This window comes from Lampetra fluviatilis, chromosome 8 (genome assembly GCF_964198595.1).
Source record: "Lampetra fluviatilis chromosome 8, kcLamFluv1.1, whole genome shotgun sequence".
Taxonomy (NCBI): domain Eukaryota; kingdom Metazoa; phylum Chordata; class Hyperoartia; order Petromyzontiformes; family Petromyzontidae; genus Lampetra; species Lampetra fluviatilis.
This window is the reverse complement of record NC_136282.1, coordinates 1,764,418-1,792,383: the sequence shown is the minus strand read 5'-3', so window position 1 is coordinate 1,792,383 and position 27,966 is coordinate 1,764,418. Positions and strand designations below refer to the sequence as shown.

The 27,966-nt window shown below is 44.2% G+C and overlaps 1 pseudogene; it reads right to left on the bottom strand.

Annotated features, from left to right (window-relative positions):
• Nucleotides 1–26,729: 26,729 nt before the first annotated feature.
• On the bottom strand, nt 26,730–27,458 carry LOC144933961 (uncharacterized; annotated as a pseudogene).
• Between the last annotated feature and the right edge of the window lie 508 nt (nt 27,459–27,966).

The following is a 27,966-nucleotide window of genomic DNA, read 5'->3' as shown; positions in this document are numbered from 1 at the left end:
GCAATAGGGGAGTAGATTTGGTTTATATATTTTTACATGAATACAGTCCATGTCATTGCTGTTGAATGGCGAATATTATTTTATTACAAACTGTTTATTCTTGTTTGAGGGATATCCTAAAATAATACCACCTTCCTTTTCACATTATTTGTTTTAAGCTCCTGTAAAAATGTATTCATGCAGAGGAATGTTTAAGATCTTTGGTTTTTCAACACAGTCTGCATCTGTATTTTCACCAACATGAACCCACGGCAGCAGCGTACTGTCGTTGTCAAAAGGAATCGTCAGCATCACAAAATTACTTGCACACATTTACAACAACATCATATTTAAATGTAAAAAAACAAGTTCACTAAAATCTATCGGGATATCTCTGGGAAAACATTGAAGGTGGACCACGACCAAGTCGATTCAATACAGAGGTGAACCAGCAAAAATAATAACTTTTGAACCAGTGCTTATTATCTGCTATTACATCCTGATCATAAACATGGACCGTGAATGAAGAAAAACCTGAAAAGTGTACAAAGAAGCATCGAGAAGGGTATGGTTGGCATTACAGCGAGAGACAGGACTAACGAAGTGGCAGCCAAGGGAATGGAACGCATTGGAGAGGGCGACCACCGAGGAAGTGGAGCGATGCAATCGGCTCCGTGTGTGGGTTCTGGGTCGTTTATTGCATCGTGAGATTTGGAGGTGACCTGGGGAGACCTTCATCCAACAGTGGAGTGATCATAATAATTATAATTTCATAAAGTGATTAATGGATGCTGGTGATTAATATTTACTAGTAAGCAATACAATGAATTTCAGTGCATTTCTTCAAAATGTGAGTGGTCACTTATACTGAACGGTCCTGGGGAAATGTACAAATGTGTGTTTTTCAGAAGGACCCTTGCAGTCGCCATCCCCTCCCCACAAGGTCAGCACTTTTGCAGATAAGGGAGGGTAGCATCTGACCACGTGGTCAGGTTAGGCTGCACAATTCCAATCGTTCCCAGGCACTGTCGAGGTTTAAGTTTGTGGATCGAACACATCCATGAAAAACCCAACCCTAGGACAAGGTCAGCATCTCCTGGCTTGCCAGGGTATGATGGCAGTAGAGCAAATGGATGAATTTCCATCTGTATAGTGATTGAGTGTTATCCCTCGCACGTGTGGCTTTCTCCAGGAACTCCGGTTTTCTCCCCCAAACATCTCAATATAGGATCGCAGAGCTTTGGCAATCATTATTGGTAGCGCCAGTTCTGGCTGTCTTCCCGCTTATCTGTGGTTCCCCACGCCTCCGCATGGAAACTGCGCTTTTACAAATTCTGCAGCATTTGAGTTGGAATTTGCACAAATAACGCGATCTAAAATTTTACTTTTATTACCATTATGTTTTATTTTATTCCCATCCAAGGCTGTGGCAAGTGATAACAGGGCCTGGCTCTTCCCGAGTATATGATCAAAACCCCCCATTACACACGCCGTAGGTTATTTATAATAGTGGAGGTGTATGGATGAGGTCGATTGACATTTTGTTGCACGGCATGCTTTTCATCGGTACTTTCCATGTAAAGCCGACAGCGCAATTGCATTACATCTCTTGTTCTGCCTGTACAACAGGGACACGATAACTTGCATAGAGATGACCCGATATGAACAAATCCAGGTGTAAGATAGCATTAATATTGACTCACCGTAGAGAAAACCGACCAAATTGACAAAAGGTTCATCCCAATACTTGGGATATAAGAACCAACGCTGTGAAGATGTGTGCACCTTCCCTCCCTAATTTAATAATACATTTCTGATTATATGCTGCACATATGCGTTAAGATACTTCTATTCAGTCGTGGCTGCCCCTGTGGGGGGCACGATGTGACTGTGCCTGGCCTACGAGTGGGCATTTGTTTGGCAGTGGGGAGGCGATAATTGTGACGTGTGATCCTAATCGAGTCATTTCTGGGGACATTTCTCAAATTCGGCACACATTGTCTTACCCGTTTCAAATAATGTCCGGATGTATCGCGTCCACTGTGATGTAGACGGCATGTAGTGCTAACCAGGGAGGCCTACCAGTTTTGAACCACGGACCTCTGCATCGAGTGGCGAACGCGCTACCGTTGGGCCGTGTCACATCGCGACATCGCAAGTCAAACCCGCGCCTCGCCCTACCCTCCTGATTAAGCCCGTACACGTGACGTAAAACTGCGGCAATCGCCCGTCACGCGATCTTATTGTGCGTTATCGTAAATTAAACACTTCCGAAGAAATGCACGTTGGAAATTGTGACAGAAGCCATGCACGCGCACGATCTCTCTTGTTTTTGGATTGCACGCACCATTTCCAAAAGACTAACAAAGTCCGTTCTAGTGTTAGAAGATTGCTGTTTAAGGCGGCTGGATTTGAACAAAGTTTACCTCCAATGTAATATCGGATACGTCATCATCTTCATCTGAGAAATGATCATCCACCTAATGGAATTATAACCTTCTTTCTGTGGATATCTGTGATATTCCTCGACTAGATTTAAGATTCTGTCTCCCGTGTGTCATTATTCCATCTTGTGCTCTTCTAGCTTCCATGTGTCATGGTGGTGTGATGTTAACTGCCTCGCCTTGTATGCAGGAGGTCGTAGGTGCGATCCCAACCCTGACTCCTGTATATTTGGAGTTGATATGGTTTCCCCGTGGATGCGTGGATTTTTCTCTGGGCCCTCCAGTTTTTTCCTCCACATTTAGAAAGGCGCGTTTAGAGTATTTGGCTGCTATAAATCTCTACGCGATAAGCCACTTCATTGAGCTATTATTTGTGGCCAGGTAGATTATAAAAATAACTATTTAGCTCAGTGGGCCTTACCTGGTGAAATAAACACTAGTTTTTAGTTTAATTTAGTTTGTGTAATTTCCCAGTTACCAATGCCCCTTGTGCTGTCTTTATGCCCCACTGTTTATTATGACATTGTCAATCACGTTGGTGGTTTGCTCTCAATATTGTTCCTATACATTTCTTGAGTTTTAAAGAGGTTTGTTTATTTTATATTTTTTAATATGATGTTCATCCTTGTTCATTGCTCACATGTTCTGCATCATGGTTTTTTGTATTTTGGTGTTTGTTTCTTTTAATTTGCCCTTGACTTTCACCGCACTGTAATTTTACAGTGCTAGTTATTTAATTATGTAGTGGTGACATCTTGCCCATCAGCTAGCCTCTGCCGCTGTGAATCTCTCTTTAAAATTATCTTGCCTCCTGAACGAGATTTGTTGTTGTTGTTTAAGATAACTGACTTGTGTTTGCCTGCGAATAGATGTTTGTCCCGTCTTTGTAAATGTTGAAATACGAAAGTGACTTATTGTGCCGCTTACAGCATTGACCATCACGTTATTATATTCTGAGTTTAATAATCAAAAGCCACGTTGAAGTGTAATGGGCGTCTTACCAACTTGTTCCTAATACTAAATAATCATGAGCATTGTTGTGGAGAATATAAGTAACAAGCGAACAATATACCTGCATATATCTGTCTCCACTTATTTTTTTGTATACATCCCTAAGTTTCAATTCCTTCTGAGAGTGCTTCATTTTATTAGCATTGCTTAAGCACATGCAAACTCCACTTGTGATAGCTGCCTGTGGTCATGTGACCGGGCTGTATCTGTCCCTCCAGCGATGTATGGATGAAACTGTGAGGGATGTCGACATCAGCTTTAGTTTGATAATAACGGTAAATTCCCTAACATACGTTGTTTCCCGGATTGAGAGGCGTTCTTGTCAGATCAGGCTTTGCTATTCGGTGAGCATTACTTTTGCCCATGTCAAAGCTGAAACTAATGAAACTTGATATATACGCAATTAATATTTTCATTTTTGCAGGTTGCTATTAATTAAACAAAAGTAGCGTAGAAAGTGCATTCCAGTTGCATAAAACATGGAAATATATAACCAATGTCCACGTGTGACCTTGAAACACGATTACAATATAGTAACATAGGTCCAAGAGGGCAGTACAGGCAGCCTTCGATTTACGAAATCTCACCTGAACACAATTGACAAATTATGGACACTTTCGATTAACACGGCACGTACTATGAGAACAAGAAGCCACCCGGGAGAGTACGACGTCACCCATTCATGAGTGCTTCACGGCGTTTCTGCAATTCAACAGTAACGCCTCCACATCGCCTCTCTAGTCATTCCAACATGCAGAATATCTTTTGGTGACTTCCCTGAAAAGGTTAATTGTTATTGTTCTAGATTAGTTATTCAATCGTTTCAAATATCCATGTACTTTATTATAATTTTTGTGCTGTGAAAAGTGACAAAGGTATATATTTTTAGGTTATGAGTAGAGTTGCAATGACTGGCCTACACACATCCCTAATGTTTAGTATTAAATTAATGGGAAAAGACATTCCGATTTACGAAATTTAGTTTCATGCGTGTTTTTTTTTTTAAGAACGCATCCCTTTTGTAAATCGAGGGATACGTATAATGCCTTCATACTAGCAAGGAATAAAACGCAACAACACTAACAATGCAATACAACTAACAAGACTAACACATTCTTAAGTCCATTCTAACCTGAACAATGTCTAAAGCAAAAAGGCTAAATGTGATCTATCGCAATACGGTAACACTAACATTAATGTCGTGAGAACTCTGGAGGCTATTTCTACGGCCATAACTGTATGCTGCAAAGACCTGCTAACAAGCATTATACGCTATGGCATGCTTAAAATGCAATTCTACTGTATGATACTACGTAAACAATACTCTCAGCTGTAAATATTTAATTCTAACACTAAAATACAGCCACGACGATACTGCAATGATACTTTTAGACGAGATTACAACTATAAAACGAAAACAATTAAAGTAATGCTGACAATAAACTAGTAACAATACAGTAACACTAACATTTATTAGCATGAAACACTGATTACCAAAAAAATCCTACAGAAATACAATAATGGAGCAGACCGTTATTGTATTTACCTCCTATTAGCCCACTTGGTTACATACGGTGCGAAAGAAGTTCAATATACATACGCCTCTATATAATATTGGGCCCTCTGAATAAAATAAAATGAAAATCAACCCTTTTTGTCAGCTACGCAGGCCTCTGGGAGTGAATAATTTCAGCAGTATTGCTGCAATTCAAGCAAACTTTGGACTGGTTTTGACATCGTGTCTGGTCGGCAATTAGCCTTGTTTGAACCAATGCTGGTGAATTGCCAAAAATATGTACAGGCAAGGAACCTCGATGTTCGGTATGGGTCCTTTTTCGGCACAAAACTTTATAAACACGTAACGCAAAATAATCAATAGCGTCGTTGTGGAGAATACAATCAACAAAATAACTAAGCGGACAAAGGCCTCCTTTACATGTGTCCCTGCACTAAACATTAAAGTATTTTTTAAACATCCCAGAGCCCATCAGGGTAGAGTTGGTGACCTAACCGTTGCGCACTGGGCGTGCCCTGCGGTGAGATTTTTCCGCGTTTTCGAAGGCCAGATATCTGCCATCTACCCTTTTAAAATGGTTAAAGATTAATCATCGTGAATTCGGTTTCAATTGAATAATAACTCAAACAAAACTGGTTTTTAAATTCTCCTCGTAAACATTTGCAAGCCTCTTGATCCATTTGAACCTTACATTTCTTCAGAGCTTCTCTAACCCCATTGAAATGATGATTGCGCCCAGGATTTGCAACATCCCCAAGTGGATTATCCATCGACCTCTCTACAAGTCTACCCATAATGCAATATTGCCAATAACTAAAAAAATTTTACTTTTAATACACGAGTTTTTTTTAATAAACCCTCTTGATTATTGAATCTTTTGTCAGTCAATAACGACAGATGGGTAACTAATTCACGTGCCAATTTAAATATATATATATATTTTTAGTTCTTATTAGCCCTACTCTTTGCTTATTTCGGTAAAGTCACGTAGGTAGAAATAAAACAAAACAAATCACGACGTTTCGATAGCAACACAAGCCATCGTCTTCAGGTGAAAATCCCAATAGCCGCGATGTCTACTGCGAGCAGCACGATGTCTGCTGCCTTGTGAAGAGAAGCTGTTACCAGCAAGAGTTTATATACGTTTTTGAAAACAAAGGTAGCCGAAGTAGTGTTAATGGGGTTTTATAGTGTAAAGGTAATAAATAGCGTGGCATGTTAAAGGAAATGAACTTAGATTAGCATGTTGGATTAACGTGCAAAGTTAATGGGCTTCCGTAGCGCATAAGAGCTCAGATTTGCATGTAGGATTAGCATATGTATTTTGATGAGAGAAGCATGTAAAAGTTAATGAACAAATTAGAAAGTTAATGTCAGTCTATGTGTAACCAAGAAGAGCATGTTAAAGTGGATGAGAAAAGCATGTCAAAGTCAATGAGCGAAGTTAATGAGAATATCATGTTCAAGTCAATGAGAGATGAGCAAGTCGATGTCAGTCTATGTGTAATAAATAGCGTGGTATGTTAAAGTTAATGAACTTAGCATTAGAACGGCTTGGGGGAGAGAGAGAATATGTGTTTTAATGAGAGAAGCATGTAAAAGTTAATGAAAAAATTAGCAAGTTAATGTCAGTTTATGTGTAACAAAGAGTAGCATGTTAAAGTTAATGAGAAAAGCATGTAAAAGTACATGAGCGAATTCAATGAGAATATCATGTTAAAGGCAATGAGAGCTGAGCAAGTCGATGCAGTCATGCCGGTGGTTGCATGTCAAATCAAGATTCTTATTAGCCCCTCCAACGCTTATCCCCACTGTCTCTGGACTGCCTATCTCTGTGCTATGAAGAAGGCCCACTGCCCAAAACGTCACTGATTACATATTTTTTCCTTTCTATAAATGTGTGCTTGCGCACGATTGCCAACGCCCACCAAATATTTGAGTAATTGTTTTTTTCTGTTGAGTTGTGTGTAGTTGTCCATTTGTGCTTTTGTGTTGGTTCGCCGATAACATTGTGGTGTGTTTGCCACGACATTTATTACGCAATTTACCCAGGAAAGCCTTTGGATTCCCAGGACTCGTTTCTGGAAGAGTTCTCAATTGAGATTCTCTTGACAGGAAAGTTTAAGTTTGAAAAAAAAAACACCGGCTGTGTTAATTTAATTGCTGTTTTTGTTACAGAATCTTTCCGATGAAATATTCTTTGATAATTGGATATTATTATTTTTCTTTAAAACAGGCCTATGGAATATTTGGATTTTACTTGTTTGGCTGCTTTAGCCTATTGACATTTTGATAGGACATAACAAATGTTAGATTTGAATCGCTGTAAAATGTGTTCGGTGGGTTATGCCACGCAAGAACATGAAGAATAGCAGATGGTTTGGAAAAAAAAATCCAGCATTGGATTGATCCTCGATGCCATTTACAGAATGCTGAGATATTCCCTTTGTGCCATTATAGTCACCAAAGCTCTCTGTTACTCAGACTCCTTTCACTCCAATATTGCACTTGTGTCCTCAAGAAGCGTGGATTCATTCATAATGCCAAACATTTGCTTTAGCGAGCAGCAACTCCTAATGCCATTTCAAATTGTGGTTCCATCCCAGAATGAATGTCTCTTCCTATTTTTTGGCAGTCTCAAGTTACCCTTAAACCTTTTACACATCGCAAAACCAGACATTTTTCAGTCAGCCAGTGGTCTATCAAAGCTTGTAAGACAGTTTAACACAGTACCATCCACATGTCCTAACTCCTCTAAGGCCATCCTGTGTTGATGCCACACCAGGGCAGCCCAAAAAGCACTCGCCACGAGCCTGTACCATCAAATTAGCCCCAACAGACACGATGCCACCCAGCTCAATTCAGATCTCGGTACAAATCAATTATTGCCACCCGAAACACGGGTGCCTATTCTCGTACTGCCTTGGTCAAAACCCCTGTTAACCCAGACGGTTGGCAATCTTTGTTAAACCATCTTGGAAAAATAAAGTCTAACAAAAATTACATTATTAGTTGACCTGTGACTGCATCTACGGAACCTAAGGGTATAACTGCCTGATGTACATATTTCATTCTCTGCTTTTATTGCCTTAAATCATAAGGGAGTTCAACATTTGTAAACCCTGCCCCTTCCTCCTTTCTGTTTATGCCCCACCTCCATTGCTTCTTAGGCACTGCCTTTTGCCTGATCATGCCCCCCCCCCCGTCTCTTCCGCACCTTTCCCTTTTTAGGCCCTGCCCCTCATTTCGGCCCTCTCCCCTTTGGACACATGGTTGGGCTGTTTTGTCTTTCCTTTGTCAACCTGTCCAAGGGCAACGTTTTGCATGTTTTTATTTTAAAATTTTTATCGTATAAAATATATCACGTGGAGAACCCCTTGAGATGGAAAGTCTCATTACTAAGGGTGTGAGGTTGACGCGTGCATAACGCACACGTAATGAAGACAACTTTAAAGTAACCAACACCTCATTTGACTTGTCTCTTGCATTCAACGTGTACCCCCTTTAATAGCTGCTCAATGCTATCACCTTTGAATGGGTTTTGCTGGGCAGTGATTAATTTCTCATTAAAAATCCATCATAGTATTGTTCCAATACTTCAACTTATGAAGAACGTGAAATAATTTTCCAGTTTGTTGAAACATATTATTCACCAATCTCTTTTATAAAAAATATTTTACATGGATAATCCCTTGAGATGGAACATCTAATTTCCAAGAGTGTCCACGGGAGGGGAGTTCATTTGGAACATTCATCACAAACACATAACATCCATAATAGAGGTTTTTTGGGTTAGATCGTGTAAATATAAATGTGTCGTTAAACCCGCCACCTCCCGACACAGCCAATTAGTAAGGTTTGTCACGTAAACAAAACATGCCAATTAGTTACTATTTCAGCACACCGGTGTGTTGGAGAGTGAACCCACAACATTTACAATTCAAGTACGACGTTTTGCCGACAATTACAACCAGACTCATCAGGCGAAAGTCTACATGTTAAACAAACACATAACCACCCACACAAACATTTTTAATCTATGAATTGTGTGCCATGAACAGCCGAAAGTCGAATCACTTGTTGTACTGACTTATATTATTCTTAGTATTTACGAGTTTTTTTTAACTTATCACAGACTCAATTCAACAACATTTTTATATCACACCACGTAGCGTTACACTATGCTATATCAATCAACCAATAAATTTTGTCTAAATGTAAGCATTAAACAGTATACGTTTCCTCGTGCAATTGTTTAATTAGTTCCTAACATTTAACTTCTCTTAAAAGTGCATTGTTCCAACAAGACATGTAACTTTTTTGTTAAACCGCTGCACTCACTTGGACATTTTATCTACCTTGTGACATTGTATTATATCTGAGGTCGGTTATAGATATTTATAAAACCGAATTCAGACTCGTACACATAATTGAGATGCTCAGCAGTATCATCTGCTTTAAAATCTATATGCATTACATTACATTTACTGTCGACAAAATGCATCACTTAATCATCGCTAAACTAAAATTTACATGAAGTCAGTCTTGAATATATACAGTACGTAACTGCGTACAGCAGCTGAAGAGGGCTGCATTAAATGCACGATAAATGCTGCATAGCAGCACAGATACCACACTTCGAGCAAACATGACACATTGTATTTTTGATAAATAAAAACGGACGACTGGCGTCTACAGTAAGTTATCTCCCCGATGCCGCAGTTGTACATTTAAATGTTTAGTTGCAACAAAAATACATTCGTGTTGCCTCATTTAATCATTTATGCCTGATTTATATATATATATAACTTTTATATTTAAAATAACCTAAGTTTAAGACGGAACAATGTCCAAGATTCTTTAAATTATTTCCGTACCATGCTCCGAGCTGCATTTTGTATTTGAGGGGTACATTATTACAAAACTCTCATTACCGCTGGAACTAAAAAGCCACACGAGTGCCTGCTACAAGCAGAAGCGCACGGACCTCAGACTGCGCATATTTGTACACAGAGGACATTTCAAATGCATGGCAGTGAAACTCCTATAATTCGGCAAGTTGCTAGTAGCACATAAAATCGCCCACGTGATCGGCCCCACACTGCCGCGCACAACTTTCGGTGTCCGCAATGCCGCGTTGTATCCTTTAACCGCGGTGTGCGTGATGTTGTCGTTGCAGCTGTTGAGTGTTGGTCCCGTGCGAGCCGAGCCGCGATGGGGTTTGTCGTGGCGCTGCTCGTCCTGGGCGCGTGGTGCGGGAGTTGCTCGGCCCAGGGACGAGAAAGAGCTTGCTTTGCGGCCGGCAAGGATGACCTTTGCACCTGCTCCAACAAAACGGAATCATCGCCTGAAACTGTTGACTGCAGTAGCAAAAAGCTGACCACTGTTCCGACTGGGATTCCTGCAAACACCGAGACGCTGAAGGCAACTCAAAGTTTTGCGAGCTGAGAGGGGACTTAGTGACCTTGAAGGCGGGGGGGGGGGAGATTTGTTTTTCTGTTAATTATGCTGCGAAGGGCATCTCCTGTAATTCACATTGTAACGCAAGCAGTACAAAACACCAATGCATTTCCAACCCCTGGGATTGTGAATGTGCTAGCATTATCTATTTTGTAAATTGGCTGAAAGAAAACCCAAAACACGACTCTGGTGCATCGTGTGAAAAACCGGCTGGAACGGCCGTCAAAGATGTTAAGACAGAACCCATCAAGAATGTGCCTTGCAAACACGTATATCCAACTCCCAAAATTACAGCATCGTCTCCCACCCCTGCTACACCCATCTTCATACCGGAGTTAAATTCGACCACCAATCTCAATGCAATCCATGAGCACAGAACGCACACGGATGTGTGTAACATGCCTTTTGTCACACACATGTGCTTGCTATTTTGTAATTTATTTTCAACGTGCTCGCTTTGTTTCATTATAAAACCGCTGCACCGTTATTGAGTGGTAAAGTAGACATCCCCGTTGCATGGCGACAAAAATATGGACCACGTTATTCTGCATCCTGCTATTGAGCTTATGGAGCACAAACAATAATGAAATTAATGCAGTGTATACTAAACAGGCTTATGATTGTGCTTTGTTGTAGTGATGCACAGGCTTTCGCAGTCATTTCATCTATTTCCCACTGCTATATCGTCGATAGTTAAATTTGTTATACTCTAGGCCTGCTTTTGAATGGGACATTCCGATAAATGTCAAACACCATTTTATGAAGTGGCATGTTGTAAAGATAAATGTGTATATCGACGAAAATGAGCGTACGGGTGTTGCTATGGCTTGTGCTTTTTTAATCTACATTCAGCAAATGTACAACAGCCTACAGTACGCATTGCAACTTTGTTTTCAAACGTAACACCATGACTCGTAGCCAATGAGATTACCACTTTCTTTTTTAGTACAGGTTAGGATAGCCGTCAAAATGTACCTTCTGTCCTTCCGCTGTGGTCTAGAAGACCAATATAAAAGACGGTACTTGAATCAGTCAGGGGTGAAGGCACACAATGTTGGTGTGATCAGGCTATGAAAAAAACGGGCAAAATTAGATTGTAAATGTGGACAAAAAATCCCTTAAGCGGGTTTACCTCAGCACAATGAGTCCAACCGGGGTTTGTATTTTTAAATGTGCACTTTGCGAGGACAGCCTGACATTTCGTTACCACTTCGTTCAAAGCAATAACAGGGAAACTTTCTTGAGCGAGAAGACGTTAGTGATGCTACGTCCTGCCAGTACACATGCACGACCTTGTTCAACGAAGAAATGAGAATACAAGCAATGGCATACAACATAAGCTTTGCGCCAATCAGGCTCGGCTAAATGGTCGTTGAGGTACGGCATCACAGACCCATGTCTATGATATGGAGGGACGAGCTGAATAACACGTGCGCTACACAGCGGCACTAATACAGCACGTGGTCCTGTAGATTAGTGTTGAGGCCCGTAGGTTTGCACAATAGTTGTTAGCCTTCAGACAAAGTTGACAATGCTTCAGAAATGCCTGTAGGTGTTTATCTTGGTCAGTTCTGGCATGCTGATTGCGAGCTTGGGCTGAGATGTGACCAGGAGACGGTTGTACAGTCCCGACAATTACATCTTTGAGGAGCTTTTGAGCGTTGCCTAAGCTCCCGGGTGCATTGGTTCTCTCTCCCACGTGCCGCACTCTCGTTGTGGTAGGGACTAAGCGGAGTCAAAATGGCGTCGACGTGCAGCGACGCTCTGCTGTTGTACTCTACACGCCTCATACATTTACATATTTGGAACGCAGCAATTTGAAGGACTTTCTGCAAAACGGGTTTCCTAAACAGTTGACATTTGAACAACTGCTGTCCATAGGCCTCCTTAATCTATCTTTAGTAATTTGAAAATGTATAAAATTACCACACTTTGCATGAATATATTTGCCATTAAACTTTCCATTAAAATAACTCGTCTGCTTGAAAGTCTTGTTCAATGGCTTACTGTAAGTGTCCTCTATATACACGAATGCTCGCATGCAGCATCATGAGGGGGGCGACTAATATCATGGATCCTGTTGTTACCCCGTGGTGTCCTCTGAGTTTTCCTGGGCCACGCTGCTCGTGTGGATAACAGGAGTCACTGGTAATAAGATTGCGGATAACAGGAGTTCTGTACTTTTACAATATTGTAGACTGTGAGCAGCGATTGTAATTCCCTTCGCTGTACCGAAGATAACTGTGAATTCTCCTGACACAGCGCTTATACCCACATCCTGTTCCCAAATCCACTCTGTTCCACTACACCAACCACACCACTGGTTTCATCCACAGTATTCTCACAAAATACGGTCGTCGCGTGAGCCAATACCATACCGGCCTGGACCACAATCGTTCCCGGACCCACATTAAGCACTTGTAAGAACGGCTCCTGGTCGAGGCGAAGGACCATCTGTGCGCCTACCAGCGCCAATCCACAGGTCGCTGTGTTCGATGGAGTCAGAAGGACGTCCGCCTTCGGATCAACCTTTCCCAACTGCATGCGATAGCATAACGGTACAAGCATCTGCGAGCCCGGTGGAATTTCCACCGAGTCCCTGCCAAAGGCTTGGACCATGACACTCGCTGTTGTACTCACATGCAGAGACGCCAAAAAAAACAACTTGCGACCCAACGGCATTTCCACAGAACACTGATCGACCAGGATCTTAACGACCATTTTTCTCAGAAAATCGGTACCCAAAAGGCAGGGCACCGCCAGCGTCCTTGAGATTAGCATGGGTCCAACTACAGCGAACTCGCCAATTTCGATGAGGGCCTCCACCTGCCCAATGATACCCATACTCCCACCGTTCACCACGATGCAAACATTTACAACAGGTCGCACTCATCGTTCAGACATCAGCAACAATTGGAAAATGACATCGGAAAAAATGGTCGCCGAGGGTCTCATCTCCACCAAGACACAAACCTCATTTCCCTGAAAAGAGCCAGACACTGCTGAAGAACCCGCAGCCGCCGCAATCACTCGATGCGCCAATTTCCTCCACTGTGTCCCCGAGCTAGGCCACCGCTGTGTAACACAATTTCGTTGCCTGGTGTCAATGTGTGTGCCTTGCTGGGTGGAGATAACCCTCGAACCCTTAGATGTCTGAAATTGTAATATGGGCCGGATGTCTAATGTGTCTCGACTCGCCTGTTGGGGTTGAGATGTAGCCGTCGGGTGGAGCTATGGGCGCCGGAGTCATGGTTGCTGCCCGAGGAACGTTCTGACATCCTTGCACGAAGTGCTCCGGCTGGCCGCAGTGGAAGCAGGTAAGCGAGGGCCTCCGTAGCATTGAATCCTCTTGCTCACACGGTCTCCAGCTCCTCTGATGCCGTGCGGCATCCCCTTTCCTCCGACTCCACACCGGGAGCACAGCAGCGATGTCCTCAGAAGTCTCATTCTCAGCTGGCTGCACCATGACGTTCTGTGGCGACCACCCCTTCAGCACCCCATCTCGGCTGGGGTCCCCTGTCCTTGCCGCCATTTGAGATGCAAATTATCGTGGGCCTGAAGACATCTGGCGGCCCACCGGTATGTCTGTTCATCTTCGTCACACGCAGGCACGACAACCCCCATCACTCGTGCCAGTCCCAACATCCTTTCCATGATGAGCGAGTCGAGGGCTTTCGGATCCTGCTCCCACCAGCACACAATGTGCTGCGGTAGGCGAGAGGCATCTCGGCCTCCCCTCGCCTCCGCTGAAGAAACTTGCTGTGTGTGTTGGAAGGTGACTCGTACACGTCCGCCATTTCAGCATAAGCACCTTGAAGTGTAGACTTCTTAGTAGCGGGAAAAGCCCTGAAAACAGCTAGAGTGTAGTCATACAATACAGTCGGCAGAGCTATCAGCACCTCATCTTCCGTCCAATATACCGATTGAAAGGCAGCCTCAAATCGCCAAGTAAAAGCGCTCCAATCGCCTCTTGCCGTGACTAATTATTTAACTTGAGGTAATCTTAGAGTACATTCGGTTCCTCTTTCCTCACTCCTAGAGGCGAGTACCGCATCTTGCGTATCACGCTTGTTTTGTAAAATGGCGGACTCGGTTCGCGCCTCCCCCATGCCGCCCATAATAGCGGCTTCTGGCTGCGTGTTTTCCATGCCACGTGTAATGGCGGCTGTCGCGCTTGCGGACGTTCCCACCAGAACGTCAACTCCCGGCTCCTGGTCGCTCCTTCCCAGCGATGTCAGTGCAATGCGCCCAGCCATTGTCGTCTCCATCATGAGCGTCAGCAACTGCACGACAACCGCCCACAACAGGTCCAGCTGTACTGACACCATCCGCCAGCTGTCTTCGGGCTGCTGGTGCGGAGTGGCTGCTCCCGGTTCCACCATCTCTGGCGCAACCAACTCACTCGCCACGGCTTCAATAACCAGGACCACGGTTCCTGGGATTGGTAGGAGGTTTTGAGTCGCATTTTCATCGTCGTCGGAAGACACCACAGGTGGGTTCCGTTTTTGCTGATGCTTAGACATACTTCCTTTTTCGCTGTCAAGCACTAAATAATGTTTTCAACAACTTCTGACTCCAATGGAATGAGCGACTTTCGCGACACGTCGTGTAGAAGGTACTTATTTATTACTCACACTGGGCACAACACAGGCCAATACTTATTCCTTCTCACACTCGGTATTAACGTCTCTACTGGCTACACACAGTCGATCACTTGGCGTAGTCCCATTGCCATCAGTCGGCTACGCTGCTGGCTGGCTAGTGTGACGATGATGGTGATGGAAACCACGCAGGAGATCTTCCACGTGGCCGGACAACGGAGAGAGATGTCGGCGAGCAGCGATGCAGCCAGGACCCACGACTCCACACGAGCCCCGAGCCCTGGGTCTGCTCCTCCTTATACCCCCGCAGGTGTGGCTAGGTCCCGCCTCCGGCCATGTCCTCTCGTGGAACCTTTGAGCAGATTCCCGGAGTGTCTCGGCTACCCCCACCTTTTACCTTTGCCCCAGATACACCTCCTTCTCTGATTGGTTGTTACTTAACCGTACCCGTGATCCCATTCCAGGCCAGCAGGTGTCACTCTGTCATTACACCTGTATTATTGTGTTAAAAGTATTTGGACCGTTGTCTAATTTCTTATGGTGTATAATCTACAAAAAGGACCAATCCATCATAGATACATTCAATGTCTTTAAAATGCCAGTGGAGCTTCTGAATTGGGAACCGCATCTGACCAAACCCAAACATTTTGTTGCTTGGACTTAAAAGACACAAACAGAAAAACAAGTTACAATATCCAGTCATTAATATGAAACTGAGAATATTGCCAAAATAACGTAAAAGTCATTTGCACCATCATAACCTAGGGGTGGTCCTGATATGGCTCAGACACAATTTTCCATTCATGTTGAAGCAGTGGTTCTTAACCTTTACTGCAGCCTTGCATCCCATTGGTTCTCAATCGCTAAAACATGTGTAATGTAGCACTGAGAGACGCTGTCTTCTTAAGTTATATATATATTTCTAATACAATACAGTCCACCCGACTTGATGACGTGCTATCAGAGGGATGCAGGTTGACTATATTACAACTGGGTGACTCTATGTGGCTGCTACACGAAGTTTACTACATAACTGACTGACTATAGAGGAGCCGACAATGTAGTAGCCACGGCGGAGATATATAACTTCCTTCGCTAGCCTTCCAAAACAATGAGGGCGATCCAAAGCAATGACAGCGACGACGGCCCGGACTCTGACTCCCCACAGCAGCCCTGAGCCCCGCTCTGTGCTGCCTTTTAATCTCCCCTGGGCTCGGTTATGTCCCTTTTCCAGAATGCTCTCCTGTTGAAGATTTCCTTAGCCTCACAAACACCTCGTGGGTTTTACCCCTCCCCCCGCGGTGACTCCTCACCCAGTTACCTCACTTGACCCTGCCTGTCCTCATAGCTTTAATCCTTATTTGCGGCCATTAGGCCCCATACTGTCCTTACACATGTGTAGTGCAGTCCAACCACGTGGAGATGAGGAATACTATTGGACTGATTGACATTTATTAATACATGCTCTCACACTGTATCCTACACTCACACCAGTGTACTTGCACTCTATTCTCTGTCCTTCACTTGGTCCTGGGATAATTATATACGTCGGGCCCACTCCGGCTACCCCTAGGCCCTCTCACCCATCTGCCCGGGGCGGGGGATCAGCCAACATCACCCCATGATGAGGAGAGAGACCTCTTCCAGACGATCTTTACCCTGGCTCCCCACGACGACCCCGTGCACATCACATGGGCCCCCTTAAAAACCCTTTCGGCAGCTCCTCCCCCCAGCTCGGCCCCGCCCACTTTCCCAAAAGTGCTTTCCAAAAGTTCCCCTACGTGACCCGTGAATGTTACGTCATCCTTGGCCTCGCATAACTCACCACCAACTCGCACTTCCTTACGCTCATCCCTCATTGACAACTCACAGTACTCCTTTACACATGTGTAAGGACAGTCCAGGGTGATGTAGGAACAGTACAGCTCCCCATGGCCATGGTTACTAATTAACGTGACAGAAACAGACAGGGTCACTTTAGGGTAATGTGGGATCTAAGTGGTCATTAATAATTATTTATGCTACGGGCACTGACAGGGTCGCGTGAGGAGAAACACGGAACCTAAACGGACGAAAAATTGTAATTTGGACAGACAGGGCCAGCTGCGGGGAGAGAGGATTCTGGAAGAGGGGCGTGGCTGGGTCGTGAGAGGGATAAAAGCCGGCTTGGAACAGGGCTCTGGGCTGCTGTTGTGGGGTAACCAAGGAGCTGTCGTCGCCGTCGTCATTTTGGAGCGGGTTGTCTTCATCGTCCTGGAATGGGCACCTTGTAGTCTTGGAAGGCTAGAGTTATATTGTTTCCGTGACTGCTATGCATCCCCTCCTGTGTAGCTAGCCAACTACACAGGGAGAGTTGCGTAGAGTCACATAAGTTACCCAAGTGTATATAGTCACTCGTGGTTACTCGCTAAGTTGTTAGTGAGTCGGTGGACTTTATTCATAATAAATATACATATAAATGAACAAGAAGGTGTCTCTGAGAGCTACATTACAGTGATGTCAGAAGTGGCTATGGTAAAATGCCGAAGAAAGGAAAGCATAGGAACCCACCTGTAGCAGCTTCATAAGAGGAGGACGACCAAGGGATCCCCCAGCAGCCCCTAGAGCTAGTGACGGAGGTGGCATCCACCTTACTGCCACAACTGCATGCTCCGGAGGAGGGATAGCGGAGATGGGTATTGGATAGGTGATGCATGCTGTGGAAGCTGACGAAGCAGGGATGGATAAGTTGTGTGACGAGAACCCTAAGTTGTCCAGGGCGCAATGGGTTGAGTGTGAACCCTGTTAGGTGAGGCAGCCAAGAAAAACGCTGCCAGGGTGCAAGCCGCAAACATAAAAGAATAACGTGCACCGCCATGTATACTTGTTGGCATGTGTAGTAGAGGATAGAGCATGGCTTTTACTTCCCATAAGTGCCATTGCATACATCCCCGAAATTGGAACCGGCCATGGCAAGGGCCGGTGGAAGTTGTGGAAGTTCGACGGCTGCGGTGTGTGCGAGAGCGGGTGGGTCGTCGCCGCTGGGTTGTCCATGCGTCACGCTTAGAGCCGTATGTGCATCCCCGAATGGTTGATTCCTCCCCACTGTCTGTGCGGTCGGGGTCTGGGGTGTCGGACGGGCCAGGGCGGTTGGCCGATGTAATCGGATGCAAAGGAAAATGTGTTGTGCCACCCGCAGTTTACGAATCCCTGACGTCAGAAACGTGCATTTTGAGTATTTGGCTACAATAAATTTCCAAGTGATAAGCCACTTCGTTGAGCTATCATTTTTCAGTCAGGTCTCTTCTGAAAAATAGCTTTATAGCTCAATGAGCCTTACCTTGTAAAATAAATAAAGAGAATAAAAAAATAGTTTTTGTAATAAATAAAGGTGTCCAAGTGCATGTGTTTACCAAATTCCATACAGAAGATAAGTATATTCCCTTTGAAATGCTCGTGCACAACTACAGAGCAGCACTTCTCAGTAACCCTACGTGACCACTGCCACTTCGTGAATTGTTTCGTGCACCGATCTATAAATGTCACGCAAACAACAAATACATTCACAGATTCAGATTGCGCCATCAGTGCTTCTATGGCATCACGCGCTGTCAACTTTCGCATCACGATGCTCTGAAGTTTGGATGGATACTTGGATTGCAACAAAAAAAAAATCTGTGTTGGTTACACACCGATCTTCAACATCATCACCAGCGTGTCCCTGATGGTTTTTCACTTTGGAAACAAATTTTTACCAGTCCCATCATCCAAGATGACCGTGACTACTCATTGTGGCCTTCTTAAATATTACTGTCGCACCATCACTGCTTCTGTTGGGCATGCAGATATCAAGCACAACGCATATTCTTAGACAGTGGCAAGGTGAGCCACGGTCTAAGCTACATGCAGTAGTTTGCTCGTACGGTATAAAACATGTAATCAAAGATTATATGAACAAAAAAACATAATACTGGGAAATGTTGTGTACAATTAAATATAAAGCGTGCCCGCAACAACCCCTGGGACTGTGCCTGTTCCGACATTATTTACTTGAGAACCTTCATTGCAAAAAACACGGACAAAATCTCAGGCATAGAGGGTGCCCAGTGCAACGGAACGTCAACGGCCGTCGAAGATGTTAAGGGAACCGCGGAGGGTTGGAGCAGCACGAGAGCCGCTCTCTATGGCAGCATGCGTCATGCAACGCGCCCCTCCCGCGTGTTGAATGGATACTTTGGAGACGGAGACTATTTTGTGCGAATGTAAGTTTTAGTTTGTGAGTGTCGTTAATCTGACAACCGCTGACATTAGTATTGTATTTTAGTAATTATCAGTTTGAGCCAGTGAGTACTGCTGTATGTGGTGTTATTTCATCAACTTGGACAATTATGGGGCAGCTCTTTAATATATAATTGTCATTGTTTACCCGGTGAATAAAATAGCACTTTGTAGAAATGTTGTCGATTCTACAGCTCCTCCTTTCCGTCCTCCTGTGTGGCTCCAGGGGACTGAGCACTGCTCAGTTTCTTGCAAAAAACGTCGACTCTGAGATTGATCGCAGTAACATCTCGACATCGTGTATTGTGTTTCTAGATGACCCAAGTCACACTTGTGGATATAGATATGTTGTGCTCGCGTCTTTTTGTAAAGAAATGACGTTGGTTTTAAACACTACATGGTTTCGTGTGGATGGATTATTTTAGAGAGCTCCTCAAATAAAATAATAATGATTGACGACAGCTGTGTGATGAAGTCAAGGTGATTGAACGATAGTTAGTCTCTAAAGGTAGGTCACCGTTTGTTGTAACCGGCCGGACCCGAGCTAAATTCCAAGGAACATAATTAATAGGCAGACGATACGTCTCCATCATATGGACGTATTGGCCGTACACTGGTGCAGCATAACACGCCGGTCCTCATAGAACAGTCTGATGATGTCTTTGTTGCCCTTGAGCGAGCTGCAGACTCTCCATCAGAAGTTGCCTAAGATTCAGCAGATGCTTTTATATTCGAACGTGTGACATAAAGTCATAATCTTTTGATGCCACCGTCCGCCAAAAAATTATTCCAGAAATGAATCGAGGCACCGTCCGACCAAGTCTTGGGCACGAGGAGTCAAATCTGCCTTTGGAACACCGAGCCAGTGAATTGTCAGGCTGGGTGCTGCTATGCTGCAACAGACTGTGAGGCTTCGTGTTCAGCTGCTCGTATAAACATTCGTCTGCCGACATCTTCGACATCACGAGAACTGATTTTGACACCACCACCACCGCCTCGCAAAATATTTTCTGAGTGGGTTGGGAATCGCGGGAAAATAAAATGAATAAATATATTTAGCGAACCACCGGTGTACCACCAATATGTTCAGTTATTCGTCTTTCCGCGTAAAAAATAATGACTGTACCACCATCACGGAGGAGATCATTTAAGCAGCATTGATTGACTACAAGAAAATTCTGGACCCAGAAAGTCGACCGATCAGCACTCCCATCCGCACGTGGGATCCTGGGCCGAAGTTTGCTCGTGAGTCCCACTGCAGTATTGGCGACGTTTGGGTGAGATAGAATTGGTTCCCGGCATGCCCCCCCTCCCCCCATTCTCGAGGGAAGCGGGGGAGCCATTGCTTTGTGGGTCTTCTCTGTGAGTCTCCACTGTGGGTCTCCTCTGTGGGTCTCCTTTGTGCGTCTCCTCTGTGGGTCTCCTCTGTAGGTCTCCTCTGTGGGTCTCCTTTGTGAGTCTCCACTGTGGGTCTCCTCTCTGGGTCTCCTTTATGGGTCTCATCTGTGGGTCTCCTTTGTGAGTCTCCACTGTGAGTCTCCTCTCTGGGTCTCCTTTATGGGTCTCCTCTGTGGGTCTCTTCTGTGGGTCTCCTTTGTGATCACAAACTTTGTGAGTTTGGTCTTCACCATACAGGTGTGTGGAAACAAGTCATGCCACAATCAAAAGCAATCTTTGAGGACCTCAGAAAAATAGTTATTTGTGCTCATCAGTCCGGAATGGATTACAAAACTATTTCCAAAAATTTGTGGCTCCACCAATCCACTGTCAGACAGATAGTCTACAAATGGAGAAAGTTCAAGACTACAGTCATTCTATCCAGGAGTGGCCATCTTACCAAAATCTCTCCAAGAACAAACTGGGAAATCATCAAGGAAGTCACAAAGAACTCCAGAGAAACATCTAATGATCTGCATGCCACTCTTGACTTGGCTAATGTGAGTGTTCATGACTCAACTATCAGAAAAAGACTGAACAAGCATGGTTCATGGAAGGATAGCAATGAGAAAACTACTGCTCTCCCAAAAGAACATTTCTGCCTGTCTGAAGTTCGCCAAAGAGCACACAGATGATCCACAAGACTTCTGGAACAATGTTTTCTGGACAGACAAGTCAAAGGTAGAACCTTTTGGCCTTAATGAGAAAAAATATGTTTGGCGAAAGCCAAAAACTGTTTTCGAACAGAAGAACCTCATCCCAACCGTCAAGCATGGTGAAAGTGGGTCTTGCAGCAAGACGATGATCCAGAACCTACAAGCAGATCTACAAAACAATTGCTGCACAAGAAAAAATTTAGTTTTATACAATGTCCAAGTCAAAGTCCAGACCTAAACCCCATCGAAATGGTGTGGCAGAACCTGAAGTGAGCTGTCCATACAAGGCAACCCTCAAATATCACCGAGTTGATGGAGTTCTGTTAGGAGTAATTGGTCAAAATTCCTCAAATCCGATGTGAGAGACGAACCAACGGTCATAGGAAACGCTTAGTTGCAGTCATTGCTGCTCAAGGAGGTGTCACCAGTTATTGAACCAAAAGGTTCACATACTTTTTCCCACATGGTTATTGAATTTAGAATCATTTGAGGAAAAATATATTTTAAAAATATCATGTGTTTGTGTCATTTGTTTGATCAGGTTATCTTTATCTATTATTAGGACTTAGATTAAAATCCAACAACATTTTACGTTTCAAATGTGTAAAATATGTGAACATCCTAATGGGTTCACAAACCTTTTCTCAGCACTGTGCATCTTTTACCTTCACCTTTGTAACATTGCCTGCATACAGATCCATTGGCTGCTGAGACCCTATTCCATTTCTTTGTTACATCTCGCCTGGACTACTGCAACTTGTTCTTCTGCCGTCTCCAAAATCCCCTCATTCGCAATTTGGGAATGCCGCAGCAAGTCTCCTCACCCATAGGTGAAAACGTGATCATATCACTCTAGTACTACAGTCTCTACAAAGGCTTCCTGTCAAGTCTTGTATTCACTTTAAGGTTGCTGCGATTGTTTTAAAGAGCCTCTGTGGTCTTGCGTCTGCCTACCTCTCCTCCCTCATCTCACTTTATTTTCTGGCGCGTTGTTTCCACTCAAGCATGAGGGCCTACTTCTTACAAAGCCTACAACCGTTATTCTATGGGAGGTTGCACTCTATCAGCTTCTGCTCCTGATGTCTGGAATGTTCTTACATTTGAACTTCGTGTAATTGAGACTGGTCTTGTTCAAGTCATGACTTCATACTCATTTGTTTTCATGTGCATATAGCTAATGCGTTTTTTATGCTATATATTTTCCGTGAAGTGTCTGGAGATGCATAATTGTGAATGTTATTGTTTTGAAGTATTAAAGGGGAGTGACACTAATAATCATGAATGTGTTCCGTCTGGGATTCCAGCAAGCACTGAGAGACTTGACTTGAAGTTCAACCATCTGACAAACATCCCCTTCAAGGCGTTTTGTGAGCTAAGAAGTGAATGCATAGTTCTAGCAAAAGTCTAATGTATGCTTAATGGAATGTTTTAGGCGTGAATAGTATAATTATATCTACATTACAGTGGTATAGATAATCACATATTTTAAAAAAAGATGATATTTTTAAAAAGCCATCAATGTTTCTAAGAGTTTAAGCTAAGAAATGTTACTAAATGCATAGTTGCAAAATGTACTCAAAAATAGAAAAAAATAATAGCCAGCCTATAACTAATTGTGTTCTATTTTGTCGGTCTAAATATTAAGCTATAAAAGTATATTCGACAATAAATGATTTTATGCCTGTGAAAGGAAATGTCGGTTTGGGGGATTGTACTAAGAATTCAAGAGTGGGCAAAACACTTGGGAATGTACCGCTTGGATTCTTTCAGAAAAAGCTGCATTACTTTGTCTTCATATCTCCTCTCCATTACTCTTGATCTTCATCTCCAATGCTTATTCACTCCATGTCCGCTGAGCCTCTTTATCATTGAACGATGAAGGTCTCGTACCAAAAAAAACCGTCACCAATTACAGTAGAAGTCCATTAAGTCCCTGTACAATAATCCGTGAACCTTTACAATTCGTGGATTATTGCTTCCGTACACCATGGCACACTGCGGTGGATTGAAAAATGCTTCGCGAACCAAAACCGCGATTTGTAGAAGTGGGTCGGGATAACATGAAGCTGTAAGGGTTTTAGTTCTCAACTCGCAAGCACCCGATGCTCTGTTATGAAGTTTTGAAATGAAACATCTATGAATTTTATTACGTTTTGAATTAGATAATTGTATTTCTTCATTAAAAGCTTATATCATGTTACATCTGGAAGAATTAATTGAAAACGACATTTCGTGTGAATTTTCTCTCGTCGTTCGGTTCGATGCGGACTTTCACCTGTTTGGGATAGCGGGATCGAGATAAAGGCGACATAGAGCTGGCCGTGCGAGAACACTGCCATCTGCAGATCGATTCCAATGTAATCGAACGTCTGTCCCTGCGACTTGTTGATTGTGATAGCGTATGCGGGGATAATGGGAAATTGTCGTCGGCGCAAAACAAATGGCAAAGTCGTGTCGGTGAGGGCCAAGTCGATTCTGGGAATCAACACCGAATCGCCTTGGTTACACTCGGAGATGATCCGCGCCTTGATGAAATTTCTCGCGAGCTCCTCGACAATCAGTCGCGTGCCGTTGCAAAGTCCTTTCTTTGGGTTGAGATTCCGCAGAGGCATGATGATGACGCCCTTGTTCAGCAGCAGGACGTGAGGTGGCACAAGCTGAGTTGCAGCTGTGGTGATTGCTACATTGGAGAAATGAAACGTCATATCTCTGATCGTGTCCACGAGCACAAGTCAGATCTGAAACACGGCAAAACTGAATCTTCCGCCGTTGCCGATGATTGCTACAACGTTGTGGGCTCTCATGAAATTGTCTTTTCCAAGACCAAGGTGCTCTGCAAACCTCCTGGCTACCATCAAAGGTTTGTACACGAAGCCATCCAAATATACAAACACGGACATATTTTCAACCGTGATGATGGGTACAAACTTAGCAATCATTGGAAATATGTTATTAACCTTGCAAAAAAGATTTAACTACACATATTTGGACAATCTTATTTGACGGGCACTATTCTTCAGTTACCGTATAGTTTCTTCTTCTTTTTTCACACACTGGTTTTCCTGCTTTAAGTTTCATCACACATATTTGGCAAATCTAGAATTAATCCCAGCAACGTAGCAAAGTGCTGTTTCATCTACAAAACAAAGGCTCAGTCCCATTCACAGCAGCCGCACCTTTACATCAGTCGCACCTCAACAACTCTTGGAACCTCCCAGTTCAACCAGTCTACACAACAAAGGCTCATTCCTAGCAGCGGTTTCAGCCGCACCACCTCGACAAAAGGCTCAGTCCCATTTACAGCAACCGCACCTTTACATCAGCCGCACCTTAACAACTCTTGGAACCTCCCATTTCAACCAGTCTACACAACAAAGGCTTATTCCTAGCAGCGTGCTTCAGCCGCACCGAACCTCACAATAATATCCAGGGGCCTACCTTGGCTCCTCCCACCCTCAACCAGTATATATACAAGGACTGTTTTCTTGGAATGTCTCTTACTTGAAACAGCAATCGTGCTGTGACGGTTCCACCTGAAGACGGAAGCTTGTGTTGCCTCCGAAACGTCCTGATTTTTTATTTTATTTTTTATTTTACTTTTATTTATTTAAATTTTTTACCTACGTGACTTTACCGAAAAAACCTAAGAATATAGGTCGTCTATAGACATATCTCCAATGCTGCCGAAGATGGATTCGATGAGATCTTCCATTGCCACCATCTGCTCCGGGATTCGAATTGTTCTCTCTTAGAAGATTCCCGTAACTGGGGGCAAGCTGCCTGTTCTAACTATAAGTAGCCATTCGTTGTGCCCATTTTGTCACTCGCTGTGCATGTTTGTCATAAGCAACCGGCTTGCCTTGATATAGCACCCAACGATGTCCGATCGCGTTCCTCATGGTACAATGGGAAGAGTTGCCGCCTACAATGAAGACTTTGTCGCCGAATGGTTTCTCTTTGCCTATCACCTTGCGCAAGAGCTTGTCGATGCAACGAAGTCCATTCTTCGGCAGCATAGTAATTTCATACTCTTTGGTTCTTTCGGTAAAGTAACGTAGTTAGAAATAAAATTAAACAAATCACTGCGTTTCGATTACAACACAAGCAATCATCATGATTTTATTTTATTTATAACTACGTGACTTTACCGAAATAACCAAAGGGTATGGATTCCTGCAGTCATGAAAGCTTCAAATCAAGATCATAGTAATTTCGTCGATGATGATGAGCGAAGCTTTGCACAGAACTTCGGCTTGTGGCGATGCAGGTCGCATGCAAGAGACTGAAGTGTCGAGCAAGGGAACTGGGAGCTTTAATCCACTGTGAATAGTACGTCCTCATTTGAACATTGTTCTGGCGATGCCTGTCGTTGCAAATAGCAGTACAATTTGTCCTCGACTCCGGATGTACGCTATGAGAGTTGTGTAGAGGAAGGTCTTGCCCGAACCTCCGGGATCATCGAGATAGAAGCATCGGTTCGTCACATTCTCGTCATCCACAGCCATGATGATCTTGTTGAACGCGTCGAGCTGCATCTCGTTGAGCATCGCGAGACGTTATGTGCCCTCATTTGCTTCCTCAACTTGGACATACACATCTTCTTCCGGTGGGGTTCCCTTTGGTGTTGGCAAGCCAATTGCTTTGCAAGAAAATCCGTGCTGCTGCAGAACGCTGTTGATGTCGTAAAGTACTTTGTTGATTGCGGTGTCGTCGGCATCTCTTCGCATGTAGTCGAGAGTTAAGTCGAATTTGTGGTCCTCCCACAGCTTGAAAGGTGATGTGGGCTGAGAGAATCAGCAGATGAAAGCAAACATCTCGCGCAACTGCTTCGGCATGATGTAGGTGCTGGCATCCATTAAGCAGCGATCCCGGTCATTGTCCGAATCAAGAAGACCTCGCACTGAAGCTGCTGACTTGAAGCTCTTGCACACCACTCCGTCGACGGTCTGCAGCGACTCACAGCTGGTCGCACCTCGAACATGCAACAGCAGCATTCGAAGAAAGAAACGTTCTTCGTCTTTGATGCTGACCGTGTACATGTGGGACACGATCTTGTCGGCTCCTCTCTGCCGCTTCTGCCAGTTGCCTCGAACGTAGACATAGTGCTGCAGGATGTCCATGTAGAGCAACTGACATGCGTTTTGATCGCTTCCGTTCAGCAAGAACCACGATTCCAGCTTTGTGCAACCGGTCTGTGCTGCTAGCAGAGCTTCCTCCTCGTGTACAGCTTCAAACATTATCGTCTGTTGGTTGGGCAGATGGACTGGCAGTCTCATCACCGTGTGCGAGGAATCGTGCATCTTCGACTCGAGGAGCCGCCACATCGCCTCTGGAATGCTCACGTAACGGCAATCGATGAAATGGTGATTTAATTGTAGCGCAGTTCCGGCTGTCCATTCGAAGTGAGAGCAATGTTGGCACAATCGAATCCCATGAATATGTATTAATAGATGTACTTGATGGCTTGAAGGGAAGTGCACACTTCCACGTTGATGTGTGCAATTGTACTTGAGTGTCAAGTAGGGGTTGTATGGCACGACGTATCGATTGTCCATTGAAACACCTCTGACTTCTGCCTGCTCAGTGTATCGACGACGGTAGAGTGGGTAGCCGCTCACATTCGAGATTGTGGTATTGTTGAAAACTTTGGGAACTCCTTGCTGCACTTTCCGTTGTTCATGCAGGGGGCACGTAGGTTTGCAGCGCCGCACGGACCGTGCATCAAGCATATTGTAACAATCTCACGCAGTTGTGGATAGTTCCGCGTTGGAATTTCGGTGCACACAAACTGGTCGGTCCGTTCGGCGGTTGTGAACTTGTCCTGAGCTCGCAGAGTCACCAAGAGGTGGGCGTGCGGAAGGCCTCGCTTCTGGAACTCGATGGTGTAGACGTGCGCCTTCGATTCTACAAACACGCCGTGTTTGGTCAGATCGTCAATCAGAGCGTCCAACTTGATTTTGAATACACGGGCCACCAAGTCAGGTCGAGCTGATGGCTGCTCACCCGATCGAAGGTTGTCAGTGATTTCTGGCCAGCTTGGATTTGCGGTGAACGTTATGAAGAGGTCGGGTGCACCCCATCTCGCAAAGATCCACATTGCATCGCAGCATCGCTCATGCGTGTTTCTCGGCGATCTCTCGAAGCTCGAAGGGAGGATGACTGCGACACCAGCTGCAATGTTTGCATTTTGGGTTTGTGACGTGGTCTGCGAGATCTTGGTACTGCTCTGCTCGCAGTCACTGCTGATTTTGACGGTTGTAGTTGATTTTGACGGTTGTAGTTGAGATTGTTGGACGCGACTTGCAGGTACGAATATACCAGGGGTCGGCAACCTACGGCTCCGGAGCCGCATGCGGCTCTTTACGGGCTGCTTCTTGACAATATGTACGTATGTACAGTATGTACTCAGATGCATTGCGGCTCTTGAAATACTGAATTTTGTACCGAATTGGAAAGAAATGGCTCTTCTTGTTATTTTGGTTGCCGACCCCTGGAATATACCAACCATTGTTGAGTCAGCTTTCCGGCACTCATGACTGGATTGAAGTTGCCGCGAATCATCATTTGAGCTGCTTTACACTGAAGTATGCTGGCATTGTTCCCAA